At 30.5% G+C, this 20,657-nt stretch overlaps 1 protein-coding gene and 1 long non-coding RNA gene across 4 annotated transcripts in view; one reads left to right on the forward strand and one right to left on the reverse strand.

The window, feature by feature from the left end:
- Positions 1 to 20,657, reverse strand: part of LOC128395881 (mucin-5AC-like) — a 39,139-nt gene that overhangs the window by 13,997 nt on the left and 4,485 nt on the right. The window lies entirely within an intron of this gene.
- On the forward strand, positions 12,523 to 16,805 carry LOC128395939 (uncharacterized). 2 transcript variants are annotated; one of them, XR_008326745.1, is made up of 4 exons: positions 12,523 to 13,061; positions 13,183 to 13,544; positions 13,809 to 14,986; positions 15,061 to 16,805. It is a non-coding gene; the product is annotated as an uncharacterized LOC128395939 (long non-coding RNA). The 2 variants fall into 2 exon arrangements; XR_008326746.1 differs by having other exon boundaries at positions 13,809 to 14,919.

Consider the following 20,657-nt stretch of genomic DNA (forward strand, 5'->3'; position numbering starts at 1 on the left):
TCTTTTGGGTAGCGAACGATGTCATTAAATAGTTGATTGCCATTATGATCCACAATACCAATCCAAATCGGTAAACTTCTTTTTCCAACAATAGTCATGACATCGGATTTCTCAATGTCTAAACCGCACACTTTCAATTTCTCATTGTTTAAAACCTTAATTGTTTCAACAATTCTATTTTGATGGATACATGTTTCAAGTTTGAAAATTTCATTTGGATTGCTTTTGGAAGCTAACCAGTCAAGACGCTTTTGCCTTCTCTTCTTATCTTGTTTTCTTTCGATGTTCGCTTCTTTCTCTTTTTCCCATTGCTTTCTTCTTTTAATCATTGCTTTCTTTTGTTTAGATGTTAAACTCTTATCTTTTCTAATATCGTCGATGGTTCTAACTATTTTTGGTCTTCCTTTGATGACAGTATCTCCAGCGATTGTTTCTTCATTTATCTCGAATGAGATTGGTTTTGAAGCTGAAGAAGGTCCTCCTTCGGCGTTCAAAACTGAGTCCCAATCAACTGTTGGTGTTCCAACTTTAGCTGCGACAGCGTATTCGTCCCATGATCCCCACTCTGGTTGTTTTTCCACTTCCATTGGACTTGATGTTTTAACGGGATCATCTTTATTACTCTTTTGAGACGAAGTTGATTGACTTGATGTAACATCATGACTTGTATAATCTAATTCTTCATTAGACCAAAACGGATCAATTGCACTTGAGCTTGTAGAGGCACGAGGTCCTTGTGCTTCTTCAAGTCTCATTCGCTTTTGGCTGATGTCATCTTCATTTCGTTTTCTTTTGGCTGATAATGTTACCAAATCGGGATATTGTACCATTAGTCTAGCGTCAAAGGCTTTAGCATAGTCTGGTACTGTTGTTAACGGGTTTTCAGGTCCTTCCAACGGAGGAATTACGGCCACTCTATCATTCAGTTCAATAATTTCCTTATTCGACTTAATGAAAGCAAGAATAGAATTCACTTTGAACTCTTCACTTTTGCATTCTTGTAGATGTTTGATTATATCGAAATAGGAACCTTTCTCTTGGCAGAAGTAATTGCGGCAGTTAACTTTAAATTCACTGAAAACTTTTCTTTCATCACTATTGATAATCTGTATTCTTGAAAGATCATTTCCCAAGCAGGAAATGCAGGCGAATTTCTTGTTCTCAATATTCTCGAAATCAGGGTGTTCATGTCCATTTCTCAGGTTGTGAATGTAATACAAGAGTTTGGTGCAATAGTTACAGTAGAACTCTTTACATTGGTCACATTTAAATGGGTTGACCGGAATATGATTACAAAATCTACATGAGATTGAGATGAGATACCTTTGAGTGTCGTACTTTGGTAATTCGGAGAACGTGAGACCATTAAGAACCAGATTTATTTGAATTGTTGACCATTTTTCACCGAAATGTTTCTTTAACTTTTCTCTTATTAACAATTCTAATGAACTTCTTGAGACTTGCCAATATTGATCTAGATCGTCCATGTTGATTAATTGGCTTCTTTTGGTTTCAGCTTTTTGTCACTTTACAATTTAGAATGAAGAAAATTGTTGTTCTCTTGGAAGAAGGTCCTCCTTCCTTGATTAGTAACAATATTCTTTTACAATTAACAACACAATTGTTTGGATAATTTTACAATTTTGATTGTTACAATTAACAATTAAAGAAATCAAATTGATCTTCTCTTGGGAAGAGGTCCTTTTCCCTTGATTAGACAATTGATTTAACAATGACTTTGAAAAAGCTATTTTAACAAGTAAGGGTTCAAATCTAATTGCACTGATTTGATTAAATTTGGAAGATTTTAATTGAATTTCAATCAGAGAGAACTAGTAAAAGGGCCTCTTACCTGTTCTGATTCTGATTCAAATTATTAATTAAAATAAAACTCGAAATCATAATTAATTAATGAGAACAATTAAAAGGATATAAATTCAACTTCAACCTTTGGGTTCACAAAAGACAATGACGATTCGGCTCGGCTTTGGTTGAGTGAGCAAATCGTGGGAGTACCTATGGTAAAGGGTTAATCGGCTGATCGACGGCGGCGCTAAATTAGCGTTTGAATCCATGTTGCTTTTTGTTGTTCTTGTTTTGTTTAATTAATTAATTAATTAAATTAACTAATTTGGTGAACTTTTTGGGTCCAAATTGAATTGTCGCCAAGGGTCAAAGGTCCTCTGATCCACAGTAACAATTCAATTCGTTTGGAACTCGGAACTTGTGTTAATTCAATAGAAAATGTTCTTTTCTTTTTCAGATTTGTTCTTTTTATAGAACATTTGTTAAGCTTGTTGGTTTGGTTGATTCAATGGTCAGAGGTCCTTTGACCATTTGAATCAATTGTTTAAATCAAATGATTAATGTTTTGTTAATTAGTTTTGATGACAAATTTCTGTTTAAAGATGATGAACAATTGAAATTTAAAATGTTTCTATTTCTATTGAGCTGTTTGATTCCTAAGGTCAGAGGTCCTTTGACCTTTTAGAATCAATCAGTTTCAACTGAATTGATGCTGAAAATGAATAGATGATATTGTAATTGATATCCTTTCAACAGAAATTTGTATTGTAATGGATTGTTCAATTGGTTTGTTTCTTATGGTCAGAGGTCCTTTGACCATTTGAAACATTGTGTTAATTGGGTTGAGATTGTAAATACTATCATTAATTTTTCTTTGTTATTAGTAGAGTTTCAATATAAAATAGAATAAATAGAATAGAAAATGTTAGTTGAAATTTGGATTTTTGACTCTAAATTTTGTTAGTAATTTGATTGATTAAAACAGAAATGTTTTAATTGAGAAGAGTCTTGATGAAGAGATGAGGTCCTTATCCCTTCTCAAGAGCTTGTTTTCTTCTTGTGGTCATTTCATGTGTCTTTGAATACTCTTTCTTTTTGTAGACTCGTTTCTTTTTCACTGTATCTTCAGGCTGAACATTTGGTGTTGAGCTTTCACTTTGTTCATTCTCAGTTTCACTTTGCTTTTCCATTTGATTTTGTTTCGTCTCTGAAACACTTTCACTTAACTGTTCACTTTGAAGTTGTTGATTTGATGATGAGGAAAGATTATTTTGAATATGATCTAATTGTTGATGAATTGGTTGACTAGATGATTCATTCATCACTTTAACTTCTTCACTTTCTTCAATTATCTTTTCACTGTCACTTAACTCGATTTCTGTATCACTATCATATGAATTCACAATTTTGGTGATTTCGGTGTCTTCTTTTGTTGGTGATGGTGATGATTCACTTGAGGAAGAAGGTCCTCCTTCCTCTTGTTGATCATCTTTACCTTCAGGCGAAACAATCGAAGGGTACTTCTTGAGTAATTGATGATAGTTATTAGGAAAAGTTCCAATTATCTTTTTGATTCTTTCATAATTGTAATTGTTTATCTTTCTGGTGTAAACACAAATTAATCTCGCAGTTGAATCGAATGTATCCAATACAATATATTTACCAGAAAATTTTTGTTTCATGAACGAAGGACCAATTGTATAAGGAACGGGTTTGACTCTTGCCAAATCTCCTCTTTTTAACGTTGGTTCTTTTTGTGTTAAATTTCGTTCATTCGCAGAATCTTGAGATTTTTGATCCAATTTTTCTTTTGTTTCTTTTCTTGTTTTTACAATATCGACTTCTCTGTAAAGAGGTGCTATTGCAAATCTGTTGTGAATGATTGAACGGGGTTCGTAATTGAACAGCAATTGGAATGGTGATTTTCCAATATCAGTTTTGATTGAATTGTTGTAGCTAAACATTAGCGATTGAAGATGAATATCCCATTCATGTGCTCTTTCTGTATAAAGAGACATTCTCTGTTTTATCTCTCGATTGAGACGTTCTACTAAACCATTTGTTTGTGGATGATAGGGTGAAGAATTAATAAGCTTAATTTGATTTAGCTCAGCGTACCTTTTTACTTCTGATGAGGTGAAAATTTTACCGTTGTCGGACTGTAAAACTTTCATACGACCAAATTGATTGATTATTGTTTCTAAAAAGTTGATCACGTCACGACTATTACCCTTTTTAAAAGCTTTAGCCATTCCATACCTTGTAAGCGAATCAGCAGCGACCAAAACTACCGTGTTACCAGTTGTTGAAGGTGTGAAAGGTCCAATCATGTCGATTTGGATTCTTTCCATCGGATACTCAGCTACTTTCATTCCTTTCGCTTTACCTTCTTTGTAGGTTTTCGATTTATATTGTTGACACTTCTCACAAGCAGCAACTTTTTGTTGAATAATATCATTCATTTCAGGAAACCAGAAGTCGTTTCTAATCTTTTGAAATGTTGGTTTGAAACCGAAATGTCCGGCTTCAATAGCTTCATGATATTGTTTAAAGACAGTATCGATTAACGAATCGGGGAGATAAAATCTTGATGAGCCATCCTTTTTCAATTTGAAAAGAATTCCATCTCTTACTTCATATCGTCTTATTAATCTTCCATTATCAAGTTCTTCTTTGATTAATTTAATTCGAGCATCTTTTTCTTGCTCTCTTTTCAATTCAGATTCAGTTTCTTTCTGAACTCTGGGTTGTTTAATAGCAGCAATAAAATTTTTCTCTTGTTGTTGGTCAAGATAATCGAACTCTCGGACGAAACTCAAGAGGACCTTTTGAGTTTCTTCCTCAACGATTTTGGCCTCTTCTTTTAAGTCCATGTCTTCGATTATCACATCATCTTTATTACAATTAATATAATTAAGATACTTATCGAAATGATCATCTGCCATTTCTCCTTTTTGACGATGAGCCCATTCATTTGAACGTGAGAAACAATCAGCAGGGTGATTTTCTCCTTTTAAATACTGAACTTCGAACTCGAATTCTGATAGATCATGTTGCCATCTCATTATTCTTGGCACTTTGAATTGAATGTTTTTCAATTCACATAACGCATGGTGATCTGTTTTAACGATAAACTTTTTGTGTCTTAAGAAATGAGCGAACTTACGACAGGCGTAGACAATTGCAGCGCATTCTTTTTCTGTTGTTTGCCAACTGTACATATACTTTTGTAATTTGCAACCAAAGAAGTAAACTGGGTTCCAATTTTCTTCTTCGTCTTTCTGAGCTAGTATACCACCAATTGCGACAGCTGATGCATCTACTAGTACCATTGTTTCTCGATCAGGATAGAAATGTGTTAGAAGACATTTCTTTGTTAATGCTTCTTTTAATTGTTTCCAACTATTGAGCGTTTCTCCTTTTAATTCAATAGGAATACCTTTAAACTTTTTCTTAACCAATTCTTGTAACGGAGCAGCAATTTTTGCATAATTTTCAATGAATCTTGCAAAGTAATTGAACAATCCCAAATGAGATCGTATCTGACTTTGAGAAGTAGGAGGATTGAGGGCCTTAATCCTCTCTATTTTCTTCGGGTCAGGTCGAATTGTTTTACCAGTTACCATGTGTCCAAGACAAATTATCTCAGTTGATCCAACTTGAAGTTTTTCAACTCTATTCTTGAATCCAAAGATTTTTAAAGCTCCAATGACTTTCTTCATATTTTCACAAAGCTGATCTATTGTTTTACCATAGATAACAATGTCATCGAAGTAACCGAAACAGCAAGTATATTTCAATTCTCCTAGAACTTTGTTTATCACTTCTTGAAAATACGATGGTGCATCTGCTAAACCCATCGGTAATCTCTTGTACCTGTAACAGCCATCTTCTGTTACGAAACTTGTCTTGTCTCTTTCCTCTTCAGGAATTTCCAATTGATAGTAACCTTGACACAGGTCTAAAACCGTAAAATATTTGTTACCTTTAAGTTGATTAATTGCGTCGTCTATGTTTGGCATAGGAAATTTTCGTTTTTGAATTAGTTTATTTAGTTCCACGTAAGATGTTACCATTCGCCATGTACCATTTGGTTTGGGAACGACAAATGCTGGGGCACCTCCTCCAACATCAGAATCTTCAATAATTCCATTTTCTTTAAACTCTTTGATGATTTTTCTTATTTCTTCTCGCATCTTTTCACTTGATCTAAAAGGTTTACTTTTAGGAATTGGCTTATCACCAATATCAATTTTGAACTTAGTAAACTCAGCAGGAACACAACCGAGGTCAAATTTGCTTGAGGAAAAAGAGCCTCTTTCCTCAAGTAAAACTTGATATATTTTGAGTTTATCAGTTTCACTTAATTCACTGTTGATCTGTTGATACAATTTCTTGTCGAGATTTGATATCTCATCAGGTAAATCGATATTTGTATCTTGAAACTCTTCGATTTTGTTGATTAATAAAGATGAATTTTCTTTATAATGTTCATTAAAGAAATTAACAAGGTTGATTTTCACACTATTAATTTGTGGTAGATTAATTGTGATTTGTGTTTGTTGGTTGACGAGGTTATGATTCATTTGTTGATTCACAGTTTCTTTTTCTTTTTCTGGGTGATGATGATGTTGATTTGTTGAATGAGTAACGAGGTCCTTGTTACTCATTCGATGAAGCAGGTTAACATCATAATTGTTACCATACCAATTTGTTAGTAATAGTTTGATCTCACTTAAATTTGGAATTTCAATTTTAAGTTTATAATCTTGAGTCAGATTACCATATCTTAATGAATAAGGTTTACCTAATCCATTTGCCACGATAATTAACTGCGTTGCTTTGATGACGTTTTCACCTAATAGTATGTCATTAGATAAACCATCAATGACATAGGCAGCTAGTAATTTAGGTTCATCTCCATTATAAACTTTTAAAGGTACAAACCACTCACATTGAATGATGTTTTGATTTGCAGATTGAAATTTCAGGTTGTAGGGGTAGGCCATGAGTGCGAGCTTGACAGCGAGGTCCTTGCTTATCAAGGTCGTACAAGCGCCAGTATCAAACATCCCTTCAATTTGGACTTGATTGATAGAAAATTTTATCATCGGGTGTCTTACTTTTTCTGTTGATCCATTTTTGTTTTTATTCGCAATTAAGCGCGTTGTATTTACACTACCGTCGCTTAATTGTTCATCAACTTCAACATTATTAGCTTTATTTTGTTGAGGTTGTTGTTGATTATCTCTTTTTGGGCGTTTTTCAGGGAATTTAGTCCAACAGTCATCTGAATTATGACTCGTTGCCTTACAATGAATACAATAGCGATTAGATTTTTCTTGATTACCTTTCTGAGGTTCACCTTTTGACTTCCACGTTGTCTCATGTCCTTGTGAAGGTCTTGACCTTCCTTGGTAACCTTTTTCATTTCTTTGTTTGTTTCGTTGCCAATGGCCAATTACTTTACTTTTAATTTTCTCGACATCCAGGTCGTTCATTTCCGGAATTATTTCATTTTGAATATAATAAGGGATAGACGATAACATGAGGATTGCCAATGTTTCATTTGAAGCCTCAGGGTAAATTACCTTGAGCGATGTTTCCAATTTCTTGAAATGATCTCTTGGATCTGTTTTCGGGTCGTACCTTCTTTGTACCACATTATAAGTTGCTTCAGCTTTTTCACTCGAAGTTATTGTTGAATTGGTTATTTTCTGCTTCCATTCTTCATATTCAATGAAAGGAGATTCATTTCTCAATTTCTCTGCTCGATCTCTAGCTTCATTTTCCAACAATACCGTTATATGATCGATCCATGAGTGTTTGGAGGGATCTAAGGTCCTCAGATCATACTCCAGACACTTGATGAAGTCGGTGAACGATTGCTTGTCTCTATTAGGCCAGCTTCTTCTATTAATTCGAGTAAGAGCTTGTTGTTGAGCAAAGGTTAGTTGTTTTTCTTTTTCTTGGAAATTTATATTTCCTAGAGCTTCCGACATCGAGGGTCTCTCAATTACCGAAAAATTATTAGAGATGAGTGAGGCGAATGCAGGTGATATTCCCAAATCGTCCTCAATTTGCCTTTTTGTGTAGTTTTTGAATTGATCAATCGAGTTTATCTTTTCTTTGACCAATGTTACCAATGAATTGAAATCCAGTCCAACCTTTCTTAGCTGAATTCCATCCATCCATTTTATTGGGTATTCTCGCTTTGAGTTTACCTCAAAATTCCCTTTGATGTCTTCACCATCATTCTGGAACATTTCTTGAATTACCTGAGATTCCCAGATCTCTTTTCTTAACATGTCACATGTCTTCTGTTCAGGGTTCTTTATTCCCCATTCCATAGAGATTCCAATCAGTTCATTTCTTGAAACCACATCTTGAGTTTTTGACTTTGGATAAGTCGCACTTTCACTTTCACTAAGCATTTTCACTTTAATTGTTTTTCACTTATCACAATACACTTAGTACACACACAGTTAAAGGTGTTTATTCACTAAAAGTCTAATGAGGTTGGTTTCGGAAGGGAAAAAGGTCCTCTTTCCCTTCTTTGACTTAACCTTTGAAGCACTATGATCAGGAAACGGAAACGAAAGCCTTTTGGTGAAACCGAAGCTTTGGTTTATAGGTTGTTTCTTTGGTGATGATTGTAGCTACTTTGAGAAAAAGGGTTTATAATTCAGGCTTAAATCAGCGGAGGCATCTCCACCAATGTGTGAGTATTTTTGTCGTAGACAAACCTTACCAAGGGATCTCCGAGAAAGACTGATTTGATTTGAATGAAACTCTTTTTATTTTTGATAGCACTTTTGAATATTTAGACTTGGAACTTTGTGAGATTTAAACAGAACTGAGGGTAAGGGTAAAGGAAGGGTAAGTGAAGGAGAGATTAACAATTAAACTGATTTAACAATAAACATTGACTTCTTAACTCTATGTGTGTTGTTCTTAGATTTGAATTGGGCTTTTATATACAACATTTAATCTCTAGGGTATTGGTAAATGGTTAATGTATCACGTGATGTAGATTAGATAAAGGGGGAGAGTAATTAAGGTTGCGTCATTTATATGTAATCCCCTTACAATGATCATGATAACGATGAAAAAAAAAGATGAAAAAGTTTTACATTTTTATTTGAATTTCAGATAATAAAGATAAATTTCAAATTCGATCCGAATTTTCCTTCCCTACATACCGAGTAACCTTTAACTTACTCTCGTTACCTTTTTCAAGCTCAACTTGTTTCTCTCTCTCTCTCTCTCTCTCTCTCTCTCTCTCATATTTATCTTCATCTTTCATCTTTCAGATAAAGATTGAAGCGATTGCCCTCTCCAGGTAGATACCTGTAAGATGAATGATAAAGACCTTAAGAGATGAATGAAAGCTAAGAAAATGTTACAATCAAGTTTTAATTGGTAATCACTTTTCTCGTTGGTTTTGTTTTATTTTGTTTTTCATTTACCTGTAATCAGCGATATATCATTTCAGTAGGCGAAAAATCAATGAAAGCAGAAAATCAAGTTGAAAGCAAAAATTGAGATCATTCAGAGAGAGAGAGAGAGAGAGAGAGAGAGAGAGAGAGAGAGAGAGAGAGAGAGAGAGAGAGAGAGATGATGATGATGATGATGATGATGATGATGATGATGGAGAAATAGGATTTTTATATCTTGTTGATCGACAAAATTAACTACAGTTAGAACTTATTATCATCATCTCAGCATCTTTCTTTGTTTCGTCTAGACTCTTCATGATGAAGATGAAGAAAAATCTCTCATCATGTTTTTCATCTTCTTCTTGTATTTTGATCATTTTTTTGCTCTTTTTTTCAATGATTATCAACGATTGCGTGAGAGAAAATCATCTCTCTCTCTCTCTCTCTTAACTTAATCAATTTCATACAGGTAATCAACTAATCAACAGGTTTCCATCAATTAAATTAGTAGATAATAGTGGTAAATGATTTAGTGTGTTAATTATTATCCTGTTTGATTTGGTGAGACATTTAATTTGTTTGATTTCCCAAAAAACTTCCGAGTTGATGATTATGTTGACTGTTGATTAAAAGGTGATGAAAATTATTCAACTCAAATTGATTAAGTTTTATCATCATAATCTTTTCATCAGTTGAGATCATAATTATCTTCAGGTATATTTTATCATAATTGTCATCTCATTGAACGTTGAGTTACAATAATTTGAAATCATTTTCATTAATCTTCTTACAATTGATCAGCATGAGTATTAACATCGTTAATTGTTGTTGTTATTGTGAAATGATTTAGTAACTCATTTTATCAGCATTCATTTAGTAATTATTATTAAAAGATTCTTCCGCTATCACGTCAGGTGAGATTATTGGTTATATGGACACACCCGAATTTACAGTTAACGGTATTGACCTTTAACTGGAAATTAACTTAATCATTAGGATTTAACAATTAAATGTTACCGTTAACAAGCCAATTAAATCTAATGATTCTGTAAATTCAGCGAGACGATTAAAGTAATTGTTATTGTAAATGATTGGTCAACATTTTTGCCTCTTTGCTATCATCGTAATTAGTTAATTTGATTTTTGATTGTTCTCTCTCTCTCTCTCGTCCTCTTCATAATCGCCATAAAATTTTAGCTACGTTTCAATACTTATATACACCAATCGCAGACAAATAACGGTAATAACATTTAACCAATTGCTCTAATTGTGTTATTGATTAGATGATTTGATGGATAAGATATTAATGATGATGATAGTGGTTCTTTTGATGATGATGAGATGTGAAATCGGAAAAAACTATTCAACACCAAGGGTGTTTGACATTGAAAACAGGGTAAGGTCCAGTAAAAGGTTAACTCAGCTTGAGACTCAATTTGACTTTGGCCTGACTCGTTATGTATACGATACTTTTTAAAAAAAAAGGTTATCAGTTCTAAACCAAGAATTTAGTGATGATAATGATGATGAAGATGAGGATAATGATGGTAAGTCTAAAAATGGACTCTTCTCAATGAAGGGTTTCCAAGAGACGATTCCTGCTCTTTACAATTCATCTTGCAATCATAATAATAATAACCAGGAGCCATTAATGTTTAACCATGATCTTGAAACAAAGATCCGGTTTATGATTAAGATATGATGATGAAAATATTATTTGTTGTAAACAACAATTTAAAATATCCAATTGAGTTTGTTTAACCATTATTTTAACAGCACCACCAACAAACGTTATTAAATTTGCCTCCATCATCATCATCATTATATTATCATGTATTTGATTGTTGTTTACAAGAATCATCATCAATGTTAGAGGAGAGAAAGATGAAAACAAAAAAATATCATCATCATCATCATTATTAAGAGCCAACAGCAGGACCAGCAGCGGCAATCAGTTAATAACAGTAACACCATCAAGACAAATAATATATTATATTAATACACTTAGATGATAATAAAATTAAACATCAAGTAGCAATAAAATGAAATTAATGTTGATTCATTTCAATCCTTGGCTTTAAGATAATCCATAAGTGTGTCACCAGTAATAATATTGAAAAAAAGGGACAAAATTGATTATCAATCAACAATATACATTAAATTATGATGATATGTGATAATCTGCTTGATTGGACTGGTTATCCTTTTTGTTTGTTTGTTTATTCATCAATTGTATCTATTGATGATTACGATAGTTATCCGATTGATCAACAGGTAATATTATCTAATAAACACTTTCCTCTTTCATTCATTGTAACTCAATACAGATACAATTAAAGGCGTGAATGTATTGATAGTATTTGTAATGGATACAGGATAATCCAAACTGAATTTATAATTAATTATTGTTCAGACTTGAATGTTGTCTCGTTAAAGGCCAAAAAAAGGGTTAAAGATGTGATTAGGTGTAACCAATACGTTAATCGAATGTACCAAAAATATATTATATTTGATTGTGGAGAAACAATAACAGGATAATCTTATAATTCCAATAATAAAATGGTTCAACTTGTTTTCGAATAATTTGTAATCAATAAATTGGTGTTACATGTAAATGAATCTTTCGCCAGAATTGAATAGTAACAGTGTTTCAAATTTTCCATCTCCAATTTCATGTAATCCTTTTTGCTTTTGTTTCGACAATCATGTAACACGCTCTTGGTGTGATATTCATGTTGAGCTTTTGATATTTCATTCTCTCAATTATCGCCAACATGTAAGACCATCATGTAAGGTTAAATATAACCATGAAGATAGATTAGATTCACTTGATAGAATTGATAACATTGGATTGACGTGATTGTGAAAGTGAAAATAAAGAATCAGGTAAACGCCGAGTGTGTCAAGTTTGACAAAATGGTTCATTGGATTATCATTGAACAGTCAATCAAATTGACGATTAGAAAGTTAATTGTGGGCAACAAAACGGTAAATCACTTTCAATTGTTTGATAGGATAGAAATCAGAAAAAAAAGAATCTTTTCTCTTTTTTTCTTAACACCTTTTACTTAACCGTAATCAAAGATCACAGTCTCAATCATCAATCCCCTTAAAGGTTGAGGTCAATGTAATGGAGAGTTCAAGTATAACCCGATTTCTTTTGTAGCTTTATAAATATAAATTATCACTTCTTTAATCATCATAACCATTACTTGAATACATGGTGATTATAAATAAATTTCAGTAATAATCAGAACCATTAACAGATAGACTTGAAGATGAATTCAATTCTTATGGTGACACAATCACAAAGACTCACATTTAACTGACCATTCAATGGATTAAATCGTTGAGAGGATAAAGAGATGAATCACAGATAACAAAGCAGAAAGAAGGAAATTTAAGACAATAAACAAAATTAATTCTAAATTTAGAGAAACAATTAAACAACAACAGAATAATTAACAAAGAATTAAACGAAAATGTTGTCAGTTGATTTCTTTTTTTTGTCTAATTTTTTATTCTCTCAAAAATGGCGCGTAATTTTAAAAGAATTAAAAAGAACATTTTTTTTCTCCAATTTTTTGTTAACCCTTTTCATCTCTTACTTTAGTGTGTTTTGTTTTTCTAATTAACTGTTTATCCGAATTTAATTAATTGTTAATTTTTGTGGATTATTTTTTTTTTCTTCTTCAAGTGTGTTTTTCGTCAACACCATAAACAGTTTTCCATCTTAAACAATCAAAAAACAAAAAGAAAACCTTCCCTCCCCTGAAGGTAAGACACCGAGATTGATGCCAAAAGATACACAATAAGGTAATCGTTTAATCAATAAGCTTATTGACCGTTCCCAATACATCAATATATTTAATTTTTTTTGCTTCTTTTCATCATCATTATCATCATCTGACTCATTATTATCTTATTATCTTATTAGCCCGATGAAATTCAGCTTCCGTATGGATTAAAAATCGTTTCACTCTCTCTCTCTCTATATGTATGAAAATGGTCATGTTGACATTGATGGCAATGGATAAAAACTAAGCTTCATTTTGATTTGTTTCACTTTTAAAACCAAAAACAGAATTAAATATGATTACATGTTAATTGCTGTATTCATCGTAATTGATTGGTTTACTATCCCTGATTTTGGTCAATCAAACCGGAACCTGATTAATTGGGACAATCAATTGGTTTACACATAAATATAATCTCAATGAGTTTCATTCACTTGCTGCCTATTTAGATGAATGTGATTGTTTTGATTTTTGTGAAGAAAATTTAAACTTGAAGAAAAAGGTAATTAAATCATTAATTAAAAATTTGATCATCACAATTTGAGAAAATAATCTCAGACAATTAAGAGTTTGATTGTATTTCAAATAGCTCAAGGATTATGATGAACAATTAGAAAACTAATCATGACATAGAAATACACTTACACAATGAAATAGTACTTTCTCTTTCTATTAAACAATCTAATCCACTTTCTGTTGATTTAAAATTCTAGACGATTATTAAAGATTTATTATTAATTATATTCTTTCTTTAATTTTTTTACAGTTAATTGTTACAATTGAAGCTCACACGTTCATGGTGAAAATGGTTAACTTTTTATTGTCTTGATGTTTACAACTATCATAATGGATAATCATAATTACTGTTATATTTTGTGATTTAATATTCATGGTCACTAACAATTGACACAATCGAAAGTTGGTCTAATTAACTTACACACACCTTGACAAACAATTAAATTTCTCATCAAAATTTGAGTAAAGTTTTACTTTTACTGTTCTCATTTTGATGGTGAAATTTTGATTCCTTAATTGTTGATTGTTTGTTTACAATAATTGTTTCCATCAACAGCAATTAATTCAAATGGTTGACGATAAAAATGATCATTTCAATTTTCAATTGAGATGAAGAAAAAAAAGTCATAATAATTGATGATAATTAATTAGAAAGAAATTAGAAAATCTCTTTTAAACAATCACGTTTTTGCTCCACAATTGTGATAAGTAACAATTAGTATTATTATTGATGATTAGGGGTCAATCTAAATTAACCAAAAATCTTAACTAACCCAATAATCAACAGCATCAATTGGATGATGATTTTATCAATGAAATTTTGTAAATACAATTAAAGGGTTAGATTGATAATTAGATGATTAAAAGTAGGAGGTTTATCATACTCATCACTTTAATCATGATTCGTATCAACAACAATTTAAGTATAATCAATGTGTATACATATTGATTACACGTGACTAACTGATATTATCTCCATCATGGTGAATCAAATTGTTGATCATGTTGATTTTTTCTTTCATGAACAATTAAGATTTAGATTACCTATCAAAGTATCAAATCTACTAATTTAGTTAGTTGATATCAAAAGCAAATTAACTCATTCTTATTATGTTGATGAATCGTGTAAATTGTTCATCGGCTGAATATCTCTCTCTCTCTCTCTCTCTCTCTCTCTCTCTCATGTTATTCATTTTTGTCTAAATTGTTGGCACTTTTTTCTCTACTTTATCACAATTAAATCACGATTCCATCACAACAACGAAAAAAAATAATCGCAATTACCAAGATGAGGATGCGGATTCTAAATGAATGCCAACTTAATATAACCTTTAACCTTGGGAAGCAAAATACAGGAAAAGGTTAATATAATCAATTTTGATGGGCGATCAGTAATAATAATGATGATGATGATGATGGTTAATAACGGTCAGAATCTGATTAATGTCAACATGATGATAATCCTAATCATGAATTTGTCTTGATTTGTATTTGATATTTAGGTGACCTTAATAAACCGGAAATATATTTTCAATCCCCAAAAACAAGTGAGACAAGCCAATTGTGGATAATAAATTAAGCCCATCATTTGATTGATTAGTTGAGTGTGTGTTTGGAATCAATGAATTAACTTCAATCTCTCTACACCTTATATACAATTTACACTCGAAGATGAATGAATTTTTTTTCTTCTAAACTTTGAAGAGAAAAAGAGAAATGGTCAATGATTAAGAAGAGAGAATTTGATTTGTAAAAGTTAATCAGTTTTAATTTCTAACAATCAAATAACAATGTATTTCGATAATACGTTGAAAAGATCAAATATTTATTAACCTAATCGTGAATAAAATTAACAGTAAAAGGATGATAATGATTTTCGCGTGAATGGTCAAGTAAGAAACTAAGAAAATTGCCTGAGGGTAAATTATCAAGGAGGAGAAATTAATGTTTTCCAAAAAAGTGATCCCAATGCTAATCAATTAATCATTTGAAGGGTAACCAAGGGGTCAAAATGATGTTATTATAAACTAAAAGTATAACAACCTAATTGGAAAGATCAATGATCTATTTTAATCATTGATTTGATGAATTAGAGGAAAACTTTAAATTAGATTATATATATAAATTTATCTCTCGATTCTCAATTAGATTCCGTTATTTTTTTTTGTGAACTTGAAACTTGTCACACAAACAGAATAACAACTACAGATAAATTTTCTTAATTGTTTGGATTTACTGAAAGATTTTCGATAATAATTGAAGGTAATCAATGGAAAGTGATCTTCTCACAATCATGTTTCATGATAGAGAGAAAATGTCGGTTCTCATGGATTAAAGGTCATTAAGTGGACACTTTAAAAATCGGAAATGATTAACTAATGACAAAAACTTTTCTCGTCCATTAAGTTTGTGAAAATCAATTGGTCATCGGGATTTCACACAAATGATAATCATTTCATTCTGATAATAGTGTTGAGGTTTTTCATCCTGATGATACACTTTTCTCATCATGAACACACTTAATATGAGGTTGAATCTACTTTTGCCCGAAAGGCATCATTGGAACATGAAATATGCAAAAGATTTTCCTAAATTGTTGCTCATTTAACGTTGAATTTATATACTTTTTGAGTAAATATCTATAATTATATGTATTCAATGAATGAATAAAAGATAAACATGAAATATTAATCTAAGTTAATGAATAGATGAAAAGTTGATTGGGCTTTTTAAGAGATATAAACAAATTATATGCACATAAAATGGAATATCAATAAAAGAGAGTAGAACTTTTTTTTTCTCTTCTTCTTTTCATCAACTTTAACCAAAAATCTTCAATTGATTGGATTGATAAGGTGAACAAATTTAAGGAGAAAAATTCAAATGATGGGATATTAATAATAATCGAGAAGAAGAGAAAAAAGTATCGGCAAAGTAAAGGAAAAAAAGATGATGAGATGAATAGGAAAACAGAATAAAAAAGATGAGAATAATTGATGAAATTGATGTTTAATTGTTGAACCAGTTTCAACTGTTACCTGGTTTGATAAATTAGTTGATGGAATTGGTTGTAATTAAATTCACTGATAATTACAAATGAAGTAATTAGAATACAAAATTCAATCAGATGACTTGAATTTCATTTCAATGTTGAAGAAACATAAACAAAACTGTTGACATTTACACATGATTAGCTCTCTAATTTTTCAACCAATAGTTGACAGTTTCTATAACTGTGATTAATTAACTGAAGGATAATCTGTAACAATCATAAAAAAAGCTCATCCTTTAATTGTAATCAAATTGTTTCTCAATTTGATTGTGAAAGGAAAAGTTTGTCGTGAGTAAAGATAAAAAGGCGCCATTTTTGTAATGAAGAAAATTATAATTGAAAAGAGTTACTCTTTTGTCTCATAAGGAAATAGTTGAAAAGTAATTGTGTCTTTAATCATTTCGCGATTTACTTTAAATTAACGGTAAGTTACAACAAGTTTAATCCATTAATTATTAAAACAATTTGCTAATTGCCCTTGAAATTAAAAACGTAAAAACCTTAAACCTTTTCAAAGATTTTTGAATGTCCAGTTTACTTAACTTTTTGTTTATTTGTTTTTCTTAATGGTTGTGATATTAATTTCATGATAGTTATCGGAATGAGACACACCAAAAAAGGAGATATTTGTCAAGTTAATTGTTTGGAATGGAAAATTTTAATTACTCTTAAAAATAAGAACAATTTAAAAGAAGAATCTCTTTCTAATACCTTCGAGCCTTGAATGTGTATCTTTCGGACAGCCCAAAAGTAATATAACCTAAGGATGGATCATCATTAACGAAAGTTTATTTATATAAAAAGAAATCAAAATTCATTTCAACAATTAAGCAAAACAAAAAGTAAAGAAAAAGGAAAAATGGGTGAAAAAAACTGGACATTTGACCCAAAGGGCAATCTGGAAACCTCGAATACCCTGAGATTGAAAAGGTGAGGCAAAGCCAAGTGAAATTGAATATCAAAATTTTCTTGTATTTGTAACGGTTTTCACTCAAAAGCATTTGCTGTAAGTGATTTTCTATTATTATTTTCCCATTTCAATGATATCAAATTAATTGTTTGCATTGAGGTGATGATGGAACTTCATGTTTCCAGTTTATCTCACAATTTAAATGGTTCCTAACGATACCAAATAAGATGCTAACTATCATGTTAATCACTATTTTCATAAAACCAGAAAATTATCTCCTCTCAATGATTCTTACTTTCTATGGTCTCTTCTTGTTTATCAGGTTAATTATTAGTGACCAATCTTGATTAACTGCTCTGAGGAATGATAATGATGCCGATAATTACATTAACACTACTGACCCAAAGGCCGATATCTGTTGAGATGATTGACCGAATTTGAATAATCAAGATAATTTCATCAAATTTGTATCTCTGTCTAAATCTAAATTATCATTACTTAATTGATAATAGGATGTTTTTGGTAAGAAATTGTGACAATTTATCATGAAACTAATTAAATCAATTAGATTACAGAAATTCATTCACCTTTTTGTGTACTTTGTATTTGCTGGTTCATTAATTTCAATTGAAATTAGTTGATCATCAAACAGGCAAAATAGACTGAATTAATTAACCATTTACAGTTATTAATATATTAATACAATGCTAATAATTAACTATCAATAACCTTTAAAGTTAAATAGTATTTTCAACTGATTAACTTAATTAATATTCATTATTTACTATTATTCTAACCTGAGAATCTACAATTAACTCTTGAGAACATGAAATTCACATTAATGACAATTTAACTTTTCTTTTAAACTTATACAGTTGCTGTTCAATTAACTATCAACAATCAACGAGTATTGACTACAAATTAACTTTCACTTACTAACAATTATCTTTGGCTAATGTTAATTCATTTCTTACAATTTGAGCTAAAGCAAAACAATCAATGGATTGACACTGATAATGATTAGTTAATCACTCCCATGATATCATATGGATTTATATTAATAAATATAAGTTACAATCAGAAATCAATTTATATTAACTCCACTAAACCGAATCGTAAAGCTTTCACTTTACAATTAAATATCACAATTGTGATGTTGATAACAATCAAAAATGATTCTCTTTGATCATCTTGTATTGTTAATCTTTTAGATTTAGGTATTATTATCCCAACAATCAAGAGTAGAGCAAAAAACAGATCAAATTGTTGTTCATTTCAATCGTAAATGATTAAAATATTAACAAACTAATGATGATAATTTAATTCAATATAATTGTGATGTGTTGATTGGAAAAGTTTTATATCTAAGTATTAACAAGAAATCAGTATAATCATTATAACATCATCATCATCATCAGTTAATCATTATCATGATTAAAACACGCAAAGTTGATCAGATTAACTAGATAGATGAAATTTATTTTTGACCTAAATCATGAAACTTAATTCACTTTACTGGGAAACCTTGATTCTCATCGCAATTTATATATAAATTGAAACAATTTAATTTCATCAAATCAATTGTTTTATTTGTAAACTTACAATGTAAATCAAATCGCCTCTTTTTTTAGTAATAGATAATTGAATCAATCACAAATGATTAACTGATTGTTTGTTTTCATGGTTAACTGTTCAAGTTCATGTTCAGAATTTCATCTTATTAATATTTTTTTTTCTCAATTTCTAATGAAAAAATCAACTAGTTATCAACATCATCCTTAATTGTTATCCAAATTACCTGTGATTTAATTCAATTTATTTTCAATTTCTAATCATCAGTTGGTTAACCTTGATCACTTTTAAGGTCATGAGGTTTCTTTAGTCATTTATCTATGAGAATTAACTGTTTCCTTGATTAATTTAAATACTGATTATGGTGTTAAACTGATTATTATGATTTAAATTGTAAAATTAAATCAATTATAATATTAACCTTCACAAGACAATCACCTTAATCTTAACCGTCATTGATTAGTCTTATTTTAAATTGCTACCTATTGTGTTAATGATCAATGATTTTCAATCAAATTAACATTGTAAATCATGTAAACAATTAGATAACCTTGTTAATTGTTAGGTTTGATGATATCCAACAATTAACAAGCAAATGATCAGGCCAAACAAATCAATCCTCAACCAATCAACCTGTTGATTATGTTTATCAAATCATTTATGCCTTAATTGTTAATTTAGCAAAACAAAAGCTGCTGTTTAATCATTCACTTTGATTGTAATACAATTTAAAGTTGACAATCAGCTAATTATTACTTACATTGTAAACACAATTAAACTTGAACCAAACTGTCAAAGTCTAAAATAATTTGATTGATGAAAATCAAGTTAATTATTAAATTCATCTTCTCTTTTATTATCATTGGATGCAATTTGATTCTAATCTGATTTAACCTTGATCTGATCAAATTGATTAACTAAATCAATAACTAATCAACAAAAGTTTCTGTAAACTTTTTGTCCATTGATTGTTATGATTAATGAATGTTTAAATTGTTGAACGTTTAATGATTGGTAAATCAACTTGTCCAAGCTGATCAAGTTCACTCAATCAAATTGTAAATCACTTTGATTTGATTATATCGATAATGATTTAAATCAATTTGTTAAATAACAAAAAAAAACTCAATCATTAACAAGCAGAAAAATTGTCAATCTAATTGTTAATTTGATTTGATTTGTTTTCTAATCACTTTTCTTGGTTTTCTTTGATTGCACTTTGATTTAAAACGTTAATCAAATATCAATTTACAATTAAACTTTTATATTCATTACCGGGTCAATCAATGGACAATCAATTTAAATCATCATTAAACTTTCAATCTGATTGAAATGATCGATTTCATCGTTATTATCATTTAGTTAATTGTTTTTCTCAAATTGAATAAAATTCAAATTTAATTGTCAATAATTTAAGAAAAGGTTATCTACTGATTGAACAATTAACTTAACTGACCTAAAGACGAATTACAATTCATTAATTACCGTTTAAACAATCAATTGATTAACAGACAAGTTGGTTAATTGTTGCAGTGAAAAACTAAACATGATCACTTGAATATCTT

This window comes from Panonychus citri, unplaced genomic scaffold, assembly GCF_014898815.1.
Source record: "Panonychus citri isolate SS breed McGregor unplaced genomic scaffold, ASM1489881v1 Contig00142, whole genome shotgun sequence".
Classification (NCBI taxonomy): Eukaryota; Metazoa; Arthropoda; class Arachnida; order Trombidiformes; family Tetranychidae; genus Panonychus; species Panonychus citri.